This window comes from Schistocerca cancellata, chromosome 7 (assembly GCF_023864275.1).
Source record: "Schistocerca cancellata isolate TAMUIC-IGC-003103 chromosome 7, iqSchCanc2.1, whole genome shotgun sequence".
Classification (NCBI taxonomy): Eukaryota; Metazoa; Arthropoda; class Insecta; order Orthoptera; family Acrididae; genus Schistocerca; species Schistocerca cancellata.
Window position 1 is genome coordinate 54,829,248 of NC_064632.1, and position 18,861 is coordinate 54,848,108.

Consider the following 18,861-nt stretch of genomic DNA (forward strand, 5'->3'; position numbering starts at 1 on the left):
CTGCGCTGTCAAACATTTTGTGCCAGACACGAGAGGCACTGTGTTTTATGTATGTGTTTCGGTTTTGTGTGTTCTTTGATTTAGGCTCCATGTTTTTTTATCTTCAGTGTCCAGTTATCAGTGCATAGTTATTCTATAACTTGTATGTACTGTTCCTTGCGGATTAACGTTTGAGTTGTGGGCTCGGCTCGTATTTTCAGAAGCTATTATATTTCTGTTGTGTACATAGTTTCGCGTAGTTAGCGCGTACACATCTTCCCCACTAGAGCGCGCCCCGCTAAGCACAACAGCCCAGGCGCAGCGCTCGTCCGTCTCCGCACTGCGAATGGCGCTGTCTTAGAGACGGACCAAATTATGCTTCCGCCGATCCGCGTATTAATATGTCACGCAGCCAGTGAGACTGCTGCTAACGTAGAACCTTTTCACCTCGCAGATCACACTCGCGCAGTGATACCTGAACGCTCGGGGTATTATAACGAGTCTACAGACCTCCGATTAGTCAGTCTGCATTTGTCTGTACCAGTCTATAGTCAAGTTCCAGTCTGCGCCTAATAAGATTATCATATTCCTGTACATAGCCATGAAGAGAAATGTATAGACACTTTGTCAAGTGTCAGAGATATGTGAGAATAAGATTAACGTACCAAGACCAAAGGAACTTCAGATTGTCAATTGTAAATAGCATCCAGAACCAAGTTAAGTAATGTCTATGCTTTTTATTATTTTGATAAATGTGTGTGAAAATTAATCAAGTTCTGTTTAAAGTTGGTCACCGTCAATCTGCTACTCTAAACGTGCAAGTGGCATTTCTATCGTCTGACCTAACGGTAGAAGATAAACACGCCACGATAAGCCCACGAGACATATTGCTGACACTCGCCTACTTCGTTAGAGCGACAAGTCAAATAATCTGATGGTTTGTGTACCGAAGGTCTTACAGTACGCACACCACAATTTCTATGCCGTTTCTCCTGTGACTACATTCTGTAAAGTTTGTCAGGGTGTACACGAGTGAGTTTCTCGTGTAGCCCAGTTTCGCTGTATCGAGATACACGCGAAATGACAGCCTACCCGGCTTGAGTTGACGTTTACACAAAATGTTGTAAAATATATTTTGCACCACCGACACATTAGCGATCCTGTGTGGACCTGCATTGAAGGTGAGCAGGGAATTAAATAATAACCTTTATGAAATTAAATTTAACTGTGAAAGAAAAATAAAGTTACAACTAAAATTAAAGTACTCTGTTCGAAAGTGCACGTCGTTGGATGTCAGTGAAATAATAATCTGCCACTTAGTGACATTCAGTAGTGTGTTGTCCACACCGTACATTGTAACACGCATGGATTCTGATTCATTTAAAAAGTACCACGACCAGACTGTTAACTTCGTGAATGCGACCGAAGAGACCCTCTATTATAGTAGTAATATGGATATATGTTTGTGGTCTGCAGCTTACTTTGTTATGCACTAAGGCTTTCACGTCTTTATCTGTATGTTTATGTCTTTATTTATACTTCCGAAACTATAGCTGAAATGTTGTCTGTATGGCTGGACAATAGGTTGGAGAATACTTCCGAAACTATAGCTGAAATGTTGTCTGTATGGCTGGACAATAGGTTGGAGAATTCCGTCCCGATACTACACAGCCCCTTTATATTGTACTTGACAGCGATGAGACGCTTCCTACATGACACACCTCTGAAACATAACTGAACCGTCCCCGCTGAACCCCTTGGACAATGCCATGAACGTCAAAAAATGGCAGTGAGCATTGTCTTCATTTTCGAATTGACAATCGCACCTTCTTCGATCTTGGCGAACCATTAGAGACCCTTTCTACACTTAGTCGTTTTACGGCAGTTTCGCATTGAAAACACCCAGTTTCCTCACTCATGAATTCGATTACAGCTTGTTGCTTGTAACGAGTGCCCTCCATAGACACCATTTGGTGGTTTAGTACGGATCTGCCACCTGTTGGAATTGCATAGAACTTCGCACATCTGTCGTTTACAGTAGTTAATTGAAACTGCCACCACAGTTACTCCGCTGACATCGGCTATACCCCAGGAATAAAATCAGTATCTGGAGTTCTTGGTCGGACGATGCATTTCTCCATCACACCTAGGACCGAAGAAAGTATATACTAGCACCAATTAATATTGACTGAAGTAATTTCGTCTTCTCTTTTCTGTACTGGCAGTCGTTTTAAGAAACCAAGTACCAACTTTAACGCTCGAGAACGCCTTACGCCTCTTACGTACTAACTCTCCACGGATCCACCAACTCTGTCATCGCCGCTGTTAGCTAGAGACGAGAATTTTAGCCCGCGAGCAATCGCAGTCCTAAATCGGGGTTACGGTTATACGCCGCCATAAAAGCGAAGCTGTCGGCTAGCATAATAACCGCTGTATCGACGAGAGCGGCGGCGCATCAGCTGCGCAGAGCCTGCAGGCAACAGTAAAATTTGGACCTTACGGGTCCTCGGCAGCGCGCTCCGCAGTAATGGGGTCTTTCCAGTCGCCTAATGCGACGCACAAGTTCGCTTTCGCAACCACCTCTGGGTCGCTCTGGCGGTGACGAAAGCGGCTGTAATGATCGTGTTGTCAGTTTAGTCACTTTCCATAAAGGCTTAGTATTAAAAATACTTATTTGTGTTGTACTGAGACTTGTCTCCATCTGATGTCACTCATTCTGCCTGCTGGTACATAATCATGTCTCCTCATATTTTGTGCTGCTCATGTTGTAGCTATACAGAGTGAACCCGACCTCGACCACCAGATAGTTTCACAACAGTGAATAGCCCTGCAATACGCAATTTACAGAATCTACCTGCTCGTATAACGTGGACGAATACGCGCGCAGAGTAACGACCGTGGGCTGGTTCAACGGTCAGCAGTTGTTGAGTTTTTGGCGGTTAACACGATTTGTTCGTTGGTACACATACTTTCCGATCCTTGTGTTTTCTCTTCTGCGCTGCTAAAGTCTGTGGATATGAGAGTATCGGAAGTTCGAGTGGTTAGGTGGGGCAGGATACGATCATTGCCAACATAACTTTATGAGCGAGTTTACCAACGATCAGAGTTTGGGAGATCAGTGCTGCTGCCTGCGACGGCAAACCTAAGTGACCATCGGAACAGGGGCTACTAGACGTAGTTGGCGTTCACATCTGCCGGTGTTTGGCGTTTGTTGTTGTAGTACCCATTGTTTTTCGTTCTTTCGTGTACTTGTTACCTCTTCATCATGGTGGACATAGAAACATTTTAGAAAGTAACATTAGCTAAAGTAGATGGAAGCAAACCAGATCCAGTTGAACGAATAGGTGCCTTGGAACAAAAGGGAGATCGTCATACGTCAGCGGGACAATTTCGTTCTTAGGCGGCTTTAATGACGATGTTGTAGGCATATCCCAGCGGAGAGAGTTCCAAATCCTCTCCAAAACTGAAGGGAATAAATGCAAGAAAGCCAGTAAATGCAAGAGTGGCTATTTATCCTTATACAGCCCAGGGCCACCAATCAGCACGGGATAGCCATCGCCATAGTGTACAATTCCGTTACAAAGATTGCACAGAAACATTTTGCACGTCACGTGCTGTCTCAGACCACTTCGAACCATCATTAAACTCGTTCGGTTTTTTTCCTCACATTAAACGTCGTTTTTCATATTACAGTATTGTATTCTACTACATAATTTTGATTCTTAAATATCTTTCAAATGCATAATGCTATATAGTGTAGTAAAGTACTTTGAAACAAGAATAGGAATTAAAATAAAATTTAAAATGTGTAGTTCTCCTTGATTGTGATTGCTAACACGCCATAAGTTGGATACATTCTCTGAACAATGTGTTGCGGCTTTGGACTGAACACTGTCTTACACGCAGATCGTCAAAAGTTTGCATACTCATCCTAAAATAGTAGAAAAAAATTCTTATCATTGTTTCACAAGTCCAAAAAAGTATAAAGAAAGCCCCAACATCATCTCATGTAGATTGGGTGAATCCACTGCATCCTATTTGGTCTTTTCTTCAGGAGACTATTAAAGAACACCCACGTAGCTAATTTATTGCGATCGATTTGTTTAGTTACGTGTGAAACTGATGTGGTGCTGTCGCTGCAGCCTGTCAGGTATTGGGACAGGCTGCCGCGGCGTTTACACGACAGCCGTGTTGACGTGAAAAGAGCGTATCCGGCAGCCGTGCACCTGGCTCTGTTTACACGGCAGCTGGACAAGTGTGAAACGATCTTGAGGCAGCAACCCACAGACGAAACATATACACTGGTTGTTTCTCGCTGACATCGCCGTGGGGAAAACTCAGTTGCTCCGTTCCACTGCGTGCAGTGAACCGTCACACGAGGTGTATGTCGACCAAGTGTCATCTGTAAACCTGTCAATATATGTATCACTGTTACTTTTCGCTAACACTACCGGAAATAAGCCGACCGGAGTGGCCGTGCGGTTCTAGGCGCTACGGCCTGGAACCGAGCTGCCGCTACGGTCGCAGGTTCGAATCCTGCCTCGGGCATGGATGTTTGTGATGTCCTTAGGTTAGTTAGGTTTAATTAGTTCTAAGTTCTAGGCAACTGATGACCTCAGAAGTTAAGTCGCATAGTGCTCAGAGCCATTTGAACCATTTTGAACTACCGGAAATACAAAATCGAGAAAGAACTGAATGAAAGCTTCTGGGTGAAATGTAAAATCGCCATTACTGTTGTTTCATTCATTCAAATTACATACCGTTGACAAGTTTTTCCAAACAGGACACACAGCACGACAGTGTTGTGAGGATACCTTCAGTGCAGTAAGCTCAAAAAATAAGTGATCAGAAATCAAATGAAATGTAATAACTCTGTAACTAGTAACTGGAGACCACGAGTCCATAACACCAAGATAATCACGAAATACCCTTGAACAACTTCCGAAATGTTATCGGCGGAGTTCGGACTCATCCTGTGTGCATCAGTTCAGCAACGCGCGAAATTTATCTTTGAAGGAGATCATAACAATCACAGCGAAAGGAACACGAAGTACAGTGAAAAGCTTTGCACTGCGTAGAATTTTCTTCATCTGAGGAACACAGGGAATGAAGAAGGAACACACAAGGCAGAAAGAAGTGTGCAGATACATTCATTTATGTTAAAAGTAAATTCCACGTTTCTAATTTATTCAGAGTGTGATTCATATTACCAACAGTTCGTGTTATGTTCGACGTAACAATGTCTGCTGTGATGGAGGGTCAGCTTTATGCTGAGTCGTGTCTTAGCGTGTATTTCCCTGGGAGAGGTCGGGAAACTGGCGTCTGCCAACTCCCATTCCACTTGTGGGTCTCAGCCCTCTACGCGATCTTCGGCGGGTGCAGGACCGGCTCGCTATGTATGGTCTATCCAGTTGTATGACTCACCACAGTACCTTTTTGTACTAGAACTGAATAGGCACAGACGGCTACCAAATACAAAATAATAGCCACATATACGAGTACAGTTACCTAATTACTGATATTTTCCGTGAATGGAGACACCAGACTTTCTCTCTTTCGTGCCGTGTTTGGTAACGTATTGTCTACTTCTTCCGCTCTTTTGTCGTGAGCTCTTTTAAGTATTAGTAGGGGTAAATCAAGTACGATGATACCTCCTAACGGTTCTCGACAACTATTTTAGATTTGTATTGTTGCGTCTACTGTGTTCCATGTAAAATTCCCTAAGTTTGCTTGCTTGTGGTCCTCTGCTACCCATGAAATTTTATCTAATTGTCACAAAAATACTTAGTGTGGTGGTTTGGAAAACAGTTTTGTGTTCGTGGTGTGTTCGCCCTTTGACACACATTGTTGTATGTGTTGTTTTTCCATCGTGATTTTTAAAGAACGTGCATGATGGAATCAGACTTTATTGTCTCCTTTTGGGCTTGCAACACAGTTGGCCACAGTGGTCTAGTATTTAGTGTGGGTGGCTTCTGACCCGAGTTAGGCACAATTTCCAGGGATCTACTCTTCCTCGTAGTGACATGGAGCCGTATGCACTCTGCGACATGAATCTAGTGAAGGGGTTTCTTGAATATAGTAGTAACTGACATGAATCGCATTTGATTCGAATGGCATCAAGTCACGAGGCTTCTTCCATCTCTCGGTTTTCTGACTTCATTTTGTCTGTAAAGTATTTATTGGATACGCAAATTTTTGTCCCTGTGGTCTCCTGATGCACGTTCCTCATACTGACATGACCCCGACTTACATCATTGTTACCTACTTTCTACTGCATTTTTTGGGATTTTTGGAATGGGAAATAGTCGAATCCAATTAAAAATTCTCGGGACAACATGGACAAGCATTAACAAAAGCGAACAATTTATAAATTAACGAAGTTATTTGAATGGACGTAAATGAAAGTAACTATATATGATGGTAGTATCTGTTCCCGAAAGAACAGTTACCGTCGATGACCATGCAGCTTTGCTAGAAATGAAATGATAATTAAATTGACACCCTAGCTGCAAGCAGGCGTTGATACACTTCATTGGGGACATGTTGAAAATGTGTGCCCCGACCGGGACTCGAACCCGGGATCTCCTGCTTACATGGCAGACTCTCTGTCCATCTGAGCCACCGCGGGCACAGAGGATAGTGCGTCTGCAGGGACTTATCCCTTGCACGCCCCCCGTGAGATCCACATTCCCAACATGTCCACAATACTACATTCGTAGTGCGCCTAATAGATGTTTGCACATCATACTCATTACTCGTGGCAGATTAATCTACCAAGTCCCGTACGAGGGGGGGCGTGCAAGGGATAAGTCCCTGCAGACGCACTATCCTCTGTGCCCGCGGTGGCTCAGATGGATAGAGCGTCTGCCGTGTAAGCAGGAGATCCCGGGTTCGAGTCCCGGTCGGGGCACACATTTTCAACATGTCCCCAATGAAGTGTATCAACGCCTGCTTGCAGCTAGGGTGTCAATTTAATTATCATAGTAAATGAAAGTATATGAAATATTCTCACCATTATCTGTTTGTGATCTGCTAAGAGACCACTACAGCTTTACAAGAAAAACGTTATTAACCAATTAATGGCCGGCCGCGGTGGTCTAGCGGTTCTGGCGCTGCAGTCCGGAACCGCGGGACTGCTACGGTCGCAGGTTCGAATCCTGCCTCGGGCATGGGTGTGTGTGATGTCCTTAGGTTAGTTAGGTTTAAGTAGTTGTAATTTCTAGGGGACTTATGACCTAAGATGTTGAGTCCCATAGTGCTCAGAGCCAACCTTGAAACAAACATCACCAGCAGAGAGAAAAACAGTAAGATTTTCATATCTTCCACATTAATTATAGAAAGGCAGAAGGCTGATACGAACACATGCTCGAAGAGTTACGAATTTTAGGCATATCGTGTTTTTACCACTCCTATCGCTTCTAATTAAGAGTTCTCATAAGCATTTTTGTGATATTTTAATCTTTATTCATACTACAGAGGAACGCGGTATGAATTTTTTCTTCCCTAACAGTTCAGTCTTTTCCAGTAGACCTACATAGATGGAGGGCAATAAACAACGTAATATGTTATTGCCAACAGTGTTCTACCCAGGAAGTTCAAGTGTAGTGGAAACAACGTTAAAGAGACAGTAGCCCTCCGCAAATACAGGCATTTCCCTAATGCGATTCGAGAAATAGAAGACGAAAAAATCAGTTTCAGGTATCATTCTGGGAGTAACTACGGCCAATGTCGGTGCTTCGCTGTGTGCCACGCCCTAAAAATATCTCAATACTAGACATCTTCTGCACTAATCACGTTTGAAGACAAATCGAATAGAAATCTGTTGGCTTTCGTTGCACTTCCACAACATAACGATGGATTTCTCGTTTTAACATATAGTCTCGCACATCACAGTTACAACAAAATATGCACACTTTTCTTGATGAATCACACCAGTATGCCCTACACTTGAAAGGGTATGTCTTTGCCAAACTACCATATTTACGTAATGCCCTGCAAAAGTTAAATCTCTTCCTGCAAGGACACAATATGTTCATTTTAAAATAAATAGATGATTTCAGCGTTCGGAAAAAATTACTGTTACGTAAAAGAAAAAATAATGAAGATCGTACCGCTGGATTTTTTGTCTCATATTTCAAGAATTTGTAATACCAATGAAGCTCATTTGTCTCCCAATATGAAATTCTTCTTTTGAAGACCAGCCATCATTGTTTGTGTGTCGGTTACAAACAGTAATATCCACAAATTCGCTTCTTAGAGCCAAACTTCCATTATGTCCTCCTAGTTTAATTTCGAGATGTGAAAAGTTGGTGTGAACAAGCATCTCATTCGTTAATCGTATTAACAATAGATCTGCTCATTAAATTTTTTTGTTACTGAACTAATCTGGCAGTATCCACTGCATTAAGTAGATCAATGACTTGACGTGGGGCGCCGCGGATAGAATCCGTGTTTGAGACCGCCAAAAAAGTTTAGAAACTACTGGCGAAGTGTTTCCCGCGTTGTTTCTGTTCTTCACAGTCCCTTTTTTCGCTTTATGTTTGTGTTACTAGGTGCAGTTCGTCTTCTATTTCTTCTGTTACTACTTTAATCCAAAATTGGGGGCACAAGCCGTTGACACCACTGCTTACGAATTGCATACATTTATTTGTGCGTTTTAACCTATTTGTATGTGTTGTTTTGAGATGGAAAATAGGAAGGGAAACTGCTCCTGATTCACCTGAATGCGTTCGACGGCTTACTAAGTATGCCCTTACGGCTTGGTGTGTGAGAAGGATGTTCGTTGACAACCGGTGCTGTGTTTATATTTAGGGTTAGCACACCACCATGTTCGGCAAGCTAGCTCTGTTTGTCTTAATATAATACGAGTAGGTTATTATGGACGGCAAGATGTTAACTATGTGTGGAAAGGATATCATTTGATTGGCATTAAGGAAAACAAATTTTATTGATTTAAACAGATACGGTCTTGTTGCCAATGGACCATTCTGCTTTCAGTTGATGTTTGTAGATATGTGCTACTGTTCTGCTCTTTTCTGGTGCAGCGCACACGCCGATCAAAAATAAGGTATTTTTTATGTTTAACAATCCTGCGAATTTTTTGATTGTTATTTATTATTCGTTTTAGGCGAATGCCGTTATGAGTCCATTAGAACGATTGCGGCATGTACCTGCCGTGTCATTTTCCAATAAGACCTGCTTCTTCATTTATAGTGAGCTGGGTTACAAAATCTGGTCTTCCCTTCCTATTTCTTCTAAATTTGGATGATGAAGTCTACTAAACGCTGATGTTTCGGGTACAGTTGATGCCAAACACGATCCTGCAATTGTTGTTCGTAAGTTGAATTGCTAGTACGCGATGGGGTCGCTGCAAGGTGCTGTAGTAACACGTCGGAGCCACGTTGATGTGAAATGCTTGAGTCGTCCCGCGTCAGCGAAAGCCGTGCTCATCCATAATGCCCGGCTACTCTTCCTCGAGAAGTGGTAATAATTTGATGTGGCCGCAAAGCCGCTACGCCACCGTGGTGGTGTAATTAACCTGTTATTCATAAATCATGCCGTGTGAATGGATGGCGGCTGCTTTTCAAGGGGGGGGGGGGGGGGGGTGTGCGGCAAATGTGCCTCGTGCGAGCGTATCGCTGTCGTCCGGCCTCTCTTTAATTTGAAATGTCCACTACATTTGAATTAGGCGTATGTCGGCTGGATTTGCTCATTCTGTGTTGTGTTAGAGCAATTGGATATTACTCTGCTATCAGGAATATGACCTTTTACCACCTTCCGTATGCCTTTCTTTAGTTGACTTCCATAGCGTAAGGCTCTGCAAGTAATTTTATTTAATTTTTTTTTCTTCGGCCACTGGAAAATTTCCCTACCTAACCCATCTTTCTTGAAACTCTGTCATTCTAATATTCAATGATTAAGTGAAGGGTCCTTCCTTTCGTTTCAGTTTTGTAAGACTCCTGGGGAAAAGTTGGTCAACTTTGAATCAAGTATGAGTTCAAGGTAAACATTAAAATGTTATTCCCAATTTCAAGTAGAATGAAGATTACGAGGTTCGGATGGTTACGTATGACTTGGTGTAAAGGCGTGTGAAACAAAGATTCCCACCTGATACAGCTAAAACGATGGCTATAATGGTTTTCATTTAAAAAATCTACGAACACTTTTTTTAATGGCGATTATAAATAAATAGCTCCCTGTTTCATTTATGGGGTACGAAAGGTTGATGAATTTCACTCCACAAGTGACAGCCCAAATGTGATAATTGATGCTATGGGACCAAAGTATAATTACAGAAAGTAAGCATTGGAAGGAAATAACATTTATCAGCGACGAAGGTGCTGTTCGCAGTGTTTCAAGAACGCTTTATTTTGACATGATCGTTCAACAATATTGAGTACTGCGAACCTTGGTATGAGACACTATGCTTACGAAGTAAATCTCTTTTGTGTTTATGTTCTGCTACAGATATGAAGATTAGAGTTACGTGCTGAATTTGGAGGGTAGTGCTACCATTTGACAACAGACAGAATACAACGAAGCTTTTCTGCTGAATGTGACTGACGCACTTCAGCTTGTATCCTGATATCCAAGACTGTAGCTGTGCAGGAAAATAAGAGAGCCACGAGAAACTACTGACGCTGAGGATCTTCTGTGCGTCGACGGGTAGAATTCTGAATTAGGAACAGCTGGCCTCTTCCGCAGTCTTCAGAAGAAACTTTCTGAATCACTTTTGTAAGAAAAAAAGGAAAATAAATAAACGAGCAAGGCGCGACAGCAGGATAAGATGAAACTTCAGAAAATTAGCGACTCACGTTTCTTGTTTTTGTCCTCTTCTGCGGGCGTCTCGTGCGAGTGGGTGGTGTTTTGTGCAGGTTTCATCGCGCGGGCAAAACTTTGTGCTTCCATCTCGCTTCTCTAACTCTAGCAAGCTCTCAGGCTTTCTCGTTCGGCTTGCTGCGCCGGTGGAGACGAGCAGATTCTCGAAATTCAGCCGCATCTGTCGCCTTTTTCACAATGCAGTTTACAAACGAATTATGAGCTTCTTAAATTTGCAGACCGTTTAATCAGTGAAAAGGAGTAATGATGACTCTGTGGCTGCGTAAAAGATAAAAAAAAAGTCGTCCGGGATTCGATGCTAGACATCTCAGTATATTTTTGGAAAATTAGTATGCAAGTCACATGTGGCTGTGCTGTGCGCATGTATACGGACATCGCCGTGGTTCAGCTTCGATGTTAAGACTACATCGCAAATTTGCCTCATGACTGACTTGATGCACTAGTAATTAACGACTGTAGGCCTACATTGTTTATTGTATATCGACGAAAAATCACGGTTTTGTCTTGAACTTATTAAGTTTCGTCATGAACTTAAACAGTAATGTACATAGACCGTTAGATTGTTGCCAATGCGTGTAATTTCTCCTTTTTACTTCACACGAAAAAAAGCATGCATTCTTTGAATTCCACATGCAGATACGGTACACAAAACCTTGAATTTGGATCATTATTACTAAACCTGTAGGGAGATTACCCCCAAACATAAGAGGTGACGAGCCATTCACGAATTCAGTATTTGGCTATCACAGTAATATACTTAAAGTGTGTGTGAGTAAACTGCAACTACTTAAATTGTAATACTTGGACATTTTAACTTGCCGACATCACTCTGTCATAGATGTTAGAACGCGGTCTTATTATTTATTCTCTTCTCGTCATCACCCTTTTCACTCTTTCCGTATTCTCAGCAGTCTCGTTTTTTACATTCTTCTTAGCCGTCAATGATGTTCCGTAAAGTGGGCTTGGGGTTGCATAAGGAGTTAAATATTTAATAACTTGGGCAATATTTTAGTGGATCTGCGACAATGTTTGGCTCAAATAATTTATCCTTGTCTTAGTCGCTGAAATTCATTTATTTTTGCTCTTAGTAAACGTTCCCCTTCGGATAATGTTTTAGCCCACTGCCTAATTATTTAATGTATTGAGGTGAGAAGTAGTATTTCTGCCGTGATACTTTACTGCGTCGGACATGGGAACACCGTACGTTTTTCCTCGCGAATTGTTGCGTGTGAAGGGCTACCAGACCAAACAGTAAAGGGAAGGTCCAGCACACCTCCAAGTTCCGTAATTCACCGTTAAGAGGTTTGCATACCTCATGTCTTGTAAAGTTTTTTCGATGTCCCAGTTGGTCCCCTCCGTCGATAGTGGCTCCAGACGGACATACAATCGAATGTGAATAATGGAATGGGAAACGGGAAATTCTCAAATCTTAGTGAAAGTCTCCAAGTAATGATCCTTGCGTTTTTTTTTTTTTTTTTGGAAAAATCTAGGAAAAGGCAGCCTTGGGAGCCAATCCAATGGTAACAAACATAAGTTCACCTATTCTAACTATCACATATCCGAGCACCTTTTCATATTCTAAAATTATCTCCACACAAATTTAGTGACAGTTCGAAGTCGGACAATCCGAGGCACTTTAACTCGCTAAATCACTTTACACGGAAACACATTCAGTTCATTGCACATACTTGGTGTGTGTCCAGAAACTAGTCAAAGACCGATAGTAAGGTAGCTGGGGTGTTTCACGCCTGCTGGCACAGGGCTCGTTTCTCAATGGGTGGTTTATGCTCCGTGATCATCTAATGTTTCATGGGATGCAGCTTGCTACCGATCCTAAGTGTTTCTGGCTTACAGCAGTGAAAGCCTTGTTTCCAGGGCTCTCGGGTGTCCAGCTGGATGCGGTCGTTGAAATCCCACAATATTTCGGCGAATAACCTTTCCGCCATCGTCAGGTGGTTCTGATGGAAAGCCCGACTGGCGGACATTAATAACACCGACAATGAGCAGACAGACCATTCCATCAGAACCACCTGATGATGGCGGAAAGGTTATTCGCCGAAATATCGTGGTACTTAAACTATCGCGAAAGCCCTGGAAACAACACATACACCGGGAAAAGCCTCCGATCACATATCATTGTAAGCCTTTGTACGATGTATGGTGAAGTATGATAAATTATGGATCGACGTGGGGTATAAATGCTGTAGCTTGACGCTTTTCGCTGTACAGCATCTTCCGACCTGTTGTACAAAAAATGAAATAAGAATGGATGCAAATAGATTTTATACAGTAACAAGATGTACCTTAAGTCTTGGTAGGGCGTCAAGTTGAATTCATACCTTAATGGATACAACGTATCTAGTAAGCATTGGACATCTTTACTCATCATGAGTGGCCAAACTGGCGCACGCCGCACGGTGCGTTACAAGGTAAACATATTAAGTCACCAGGTGGCGTTTGGGGCATGGTTGTCAGGTCCAAAAATAGAAAAGCCGGACTCGTCGTTATGTTTAACCGGCCAATTTGCCCCAAAAGCCGAACTTCCTCTTTATTTTAAATAGAAATAAAGTCAGTCGGGTGTTTTCAGTCGTTTATTAATAATCAGTTACAGTCAGTTTTTTGGGAGATCCACCACAAACATGCTTAAACTAAAAAAGAGATCAGTAAACAGCCTCAGAATTTGACAAGATAATCTTATGTCAAAATAAACGAAAACTTCTTCCTTCTTTTGATCACTTCAGTTACGCTTATTAAAAAATAGCTAGAATCTGTAGTTAAGCATTAATATTTTTCATTTGAACCCACTTTATCAAGACTGTAATTTTTCTTGGAAATTGTTTCTTCTGATCCTTGATTAGATAATTCAAATTACACATCATCAACGTTGTTAGCTTGGACATGACCTTAGTAGTGCGTTCTCCACCTCATCCCTGAAAAGCCTAGCGAAAATTGGACAGACCGAACGTAACAAATACTTGGTCGGACACGACCGTAAAAAGATGGACATATCCGGCTAAAGCCGGACACCTGGCAACCCTACTTATAGGCAAGCCCAAACGTTGAATTATGATCTGTCATCAACGTTTTTAATTATGAACAATTCATAAAGCTTCCTTAAATATATTGCAATTTATAAATCTTCTTTAAATATTACATTACAAATGAAAATGAGATTATTATTTTTATTGAAGTGAGTGCTACTATGCGAAGGTCCTAAGCAACATTAATCAACACTGGCTACATCATTTACAAATACACTCTTTTAAAAAAAACACCAAAAACTGGGTGTTAGGTATGAGGGGGAGAAACGTACTTCATTAGGACACCAGGAAGAGGAGGCAAGATCCCTTTTTTTGTTACTTTCCAAAGGATGTACACCTAGAAAGGTAGGGCGCCAAAATTTTGTCGTCGTCGTATGTTAGGACCGACATTAAGTCCTGAGAGGTTACGGAAAAGTCTACCGACTGTTACGTAAGTCTCTGAATTTATGCTCCACTGGAAGGCAAGTTACATTTGAGTTGTAACATACTAAAGCAAAAATAGAATTACAAAATAAGCGTTCGTAATTTCGTTCACCATAAAAATTATATAAAGTACAATTAATTTAAACATTGTCACGCAGTTTCACCACAGTGAATCACTTGAATATCATGAGTGAACAGTGCTTCCATAGATGCGTACAATATGAATTTGAAAGTCTCTGCAGATAAACAGCATGTATCGTGGAAACAAACTAAGTATTTCGTGTAATGAATCCATTTCTCATCCCTTGCTTTTTCCCATGCCAAAAAAGTTACACCCTTATAAATATCAAACAAATCAATGTTTAATAAGAATACAGATTTCTACCTTGGGACGAAACTAGGAACCGCACGGGGGACGAAGTTACGATCAGCCTCAGGTTTATAATATTGGCCACTACAGCAGTGTAGGCCAACCTTTAACTATGCCGATTGCACACCGGAAACTACAACACACGACTGAAATACGGCCCAATATTTGAGTACAGATCAGTGTTCACGCTTGGAATTGCGGACGGTTAACTTAACTGCTAAGCAAACTTTTTTTTAGCATAAAAAATGAATTCTTTCGTAACGCAAGCTTCACGTGTGCTCCACACAACAAACACGCTCAACAATACGAAGGACAGAGGTTGCGCATTTACGCGCACTTAAACTTTCGTTACCAGCAGTGGAAACAGAAAATTCCTGAGGGGACGAAATTAGAAGCTGGGACATATCACGGCACCTCACCTATTAGCTCGACTCAACTACTGGTTCCGTAAAAGAAAAAGAAGAAGAAGAAGAAAAAACGCGTAGCTTAATCTTGTAAGACATACATTGTCCTCTGACCCATCGATTATGAAGCCTTTCGGGCATGTTAGACGTCGAGCTGAGCTGTGTCGCTCAAAGAATAGTAAAACGGCTTGGAAAACATCCAAGGTCCTTACCCTCCGAAGTCATGTAGCCTTTCGCCTAAATAGTCGCTGACTAAATCGTGTGGAATTATAAGTCCTTATTTATATCTTTACCATCATCACATTGTAGCACACTTCTTCTTCTCCTCAAGGTTAGGGAATTACCTTTCGCGGGAATATCATCCATGAAACTTACACGAAACTGCGTACTGATATTCCTCCAGTTTTCGTCGCTATATGCAACAACAGTTTTCAGTTATTAGCCATGGAGACAGTTTCTACAGTACGACGTATTTGTTTAAACTCTGTTTTTAACCGATTTCCAATCACATGTTATGCAATTATGTTCCCTGTATTTAAAAATTGCCCGTTTTTCTTTTTATGGCGACCATCGATAATTCAGTGTACGTGATGATGCTCTGCAGAACGTCTTTGTTTACATATCTAGTGTGTGTTCCTAAATATCTAACCCCTAACGTGACTTCTATGTGTTTGGAGTCACCTGAAACGCAATATTTTAGGACTTACCGCTTTGGTAAGTAAGTAAGAAAGACACCCAGGAAGAACAGAGACATTGTTGTGTTGAAGTAGTCTGGTTTGCAGTCCACTCTCCGTTCAATTCACGCTTATAAGGCTTTCATCCGTATTGCATGGAAACTTCTTAATCATAATTCGTTTTTCGTTGGCTGGAAAATGTGCACAGTCTATAGATCTTATAAATGGATGTCTCTACACATTGTACTTGATGCCGGAAAAATTGTGTAGTAGTAAAATGGTTCTTGGTAATTAGAGTCCATCTCGCGACCACAGATATTTCCACTTCTTCCACAGACGCTACGTGGTCCTACCTCTTGGGGTATGTCGGACGTCTCTGCGATGCATCCTACTTGCTAATATCTCTTTCCCGGGTTTTATGGCACGGGGAAGCTCTAAATCTCTCTACCTGCCAGCACTTCTTATTGCAGACTTTCGGTTGTAAATTGTGCTGTATCCGAGCACTGCCTTTCCAAGGCTAATTTACTTCAGGACAAGTAGCCGTACATTGGTGAATCTTGTTGACACAAGGGCGGAGGGTCGGATGGTGAATCTAAAACTTTGCGTTTCGGCAGAGCACCTGCCCCTCTTCTTCGTCACACTTAAATGTAATAAGCAGGTGCCGCATCAGCACTTTGAAAAGATTCAGCGGCTTTATCCGACGCAACGCTGAACGGCCTCAGCATATGGTAAACTTACGTACAAGGTGTTTTAGCAAGCTGCCTCTCTTGACACGCTCTTGAACATTTTAAAAGCTTTGTGACTTTGACAGATAACTCTTTTCTTACATTCATCTTATGTTGTTAAATCAATCTGTATGGAACAGCGTATTCGTATTCCTACAACTGGTGTCACAAAATCGTTATCTACAGATTGATTGGCGAACACGACGAGATTCGAATGGTCACTACCGGTAATGTTTTTCGTACGTGTAACGGAGCCAGTATTTTTTTTTCTTTTTTCCCTTCCGGGAACCGTCCTCTCAGAAATAAGGGGCTACGAGCTACAGAGTCGTGCGTAATTGAAGACTTGAGATAAAAAAGGCCTTAAGTGTTATAATAAGGAATTTGAAGTTTTGTGTGAAATGGACTGTACATGCCAAGACCATTAATGTATAGAAAAGGCTCAAACTACAACGAATACATATTGTAATACTAAATGCAATCAACAGATGGCATGAGGTTTAACAGCCCCGCTGTTAACGTACGAACGGCTCTACGTATCGCACATTTAATTATCAGTAAGGGAAAAATGGCGGCAGCAGCAGATGTTTGTAACATTTTGCGAAGAGAAACGACGAATTAAAGGAAAAGTTACAGTGGTAGCAATGAGGAAAAAAAACTGAAAAATGGAGGGAATGAATACATAAGTATAAATGTATCCCTACAAAAGCTCGTCCAGTGAAGGAGGTAAGTCTGATCGCTAACCTACGCAACAAATCGGCAGAATGCTTGTTCTTGAATTACCAAATGTATTGTGACAGAAGATTTACAAGAACATGATTCAGCAATCGAGACAAATAAAGCCATTTATCATCGGTAACATGAATGCACCTGACTTCATAAAATTTGTAAAATTCAAGAACGCAGCTGATTGTAATACAAGCACGGCAAATCTAAACATAATCAAAAGTACAGTGGCTATAGCTAGACAAACAGAAGTTAGACCAGGAAAAGCTTAAATGAAAATGAGGCCTGGGAATGTATCCCTATTTTGAGAAAAAGTGTAACAAAAGCAGAATGAATTTCACTATATTTTTGGTGAGTACTGAACTTTTTATTGCATTTCCACTTTAAATAAGTTTTTCATTGTATTACAATATAATAGTTACGATTTCCTTTGGAAACTATCTCCATATTTTTCTTAACTTTCAAATAAAACGCATTAATGATACTATTATGACCCTTAATCATCTAGCATAATTAACTCATCTTCTGAAATTCATGATCTTGGCAGTTACATCTTTTATTTCAAGTCTTCAGTTGTGTCCATGTCATTTCGATGGACATACGGAGAGACTTCTAACATCCCAAAAACATATTTCGTTGACGATTTCCACCCGGTGTATAAATATTGCCAAATATACATTGCAATTGATGGATATATCCTTGTTTAAGGATACCAGTGACGTACTTTTTTCTGGCGCACGGCGTTTGATATAACTTTTCACAACCTTGAAAAAGCGTGAATGAACCCAGCGTAGTAATTCAATTAAGCCGAAAAAGCGACCTAGGTGGACTAGGGTGGTGTTGCGTAACGCAAATCAAAGGCGACCGCCGGCGGGCAACGGCGTGGCGTGGCGTGGTGTGACTAGTGACAGCGCGCTGGCCGCTACCGCTAACGCTGCCGTTGCCTGCCCGGTATTGATTGAGCCGCAAGCGATGGCTGGTGCCAGCGGCACGGCGACGCCGACGCCACGAATACAAAGCTCTCGTTCCCTCTCCCATTCTCCCATTGCCGTAGCCTACACACGCCGCTAGTGCACTGCGCAGCTCGTACTACCATACGTACCATACACTGCCTCCCAAAAACAAGGACAAGATAACAGTAAGCAAAACCAAATTCTTTTGTCCAATCAAGCTACCTGACGGTGTCCAGTCAAGCACCGTACTGATATCGACGCGGCAGCTACTCTGGTCGTCCTCCATATCGTACATTCCTCCACAGACGCATTTATGCAGTGTTGCACTAGTCAACCTGCACGCACTGAAGGACCTGTTGCATATGCGCCAGAGGCGCCAGATTCGATGAAACCCCAAGATTTGCAACATCTTGCATGAGATGGGGTAGTGTAGAGAAATACTGACTCATCGTTTCTTCCTCCAAGGTATGCCAACTTAATCTTGTAATTTCTTTAGGATTGTCTTCAGATTTTTAGTAGCAGAGGAGGATTATAAGGCATGTAATTAAATATATTATTCCGTGAAAAGTATGCGGTTGAAGGTTAGTCGCCGGCCAGTGTGGCCGTGCGGTTATAGGCGCTTCAGTCTGGAACCGCGTGACCACTACGGTCGCAGGTTCGAATCCTGCCTCGGGCATGGATGTGTGTGATGTCCTTAGGTTAGTTAGGTTTAAGTAGTTCTAAGTTCTAG

At 41.9% G+C, this 18,861-nt stretch overlaps 1 protein-coding gene and 1 non-coding gene across 4 annotated transcripts in view; both read left to right on the plus strand.

Annotated features, from left to right (window-relative positions):
- The window catches only part of LOC126091847 (KH domain-containing, RNA-binding, signal transduction-associated protein 2-like), a 537,235-nt gene that overhangs the window by 346,055 nt on the left and 172,319 nt on the right, over positions 1 to 18,861 (plus strand). The gene's annotated exons all lie outside the window — the stretch shown is intronic.
- Trnat-ugu (transfer RNA threonine (anticodon UGU)) lies at positions 6,815 to 6,889 on the plus strand. The gene has a single exon. It is a non-coding gene; the product is annotated as a tRNA-Thr (tRNA).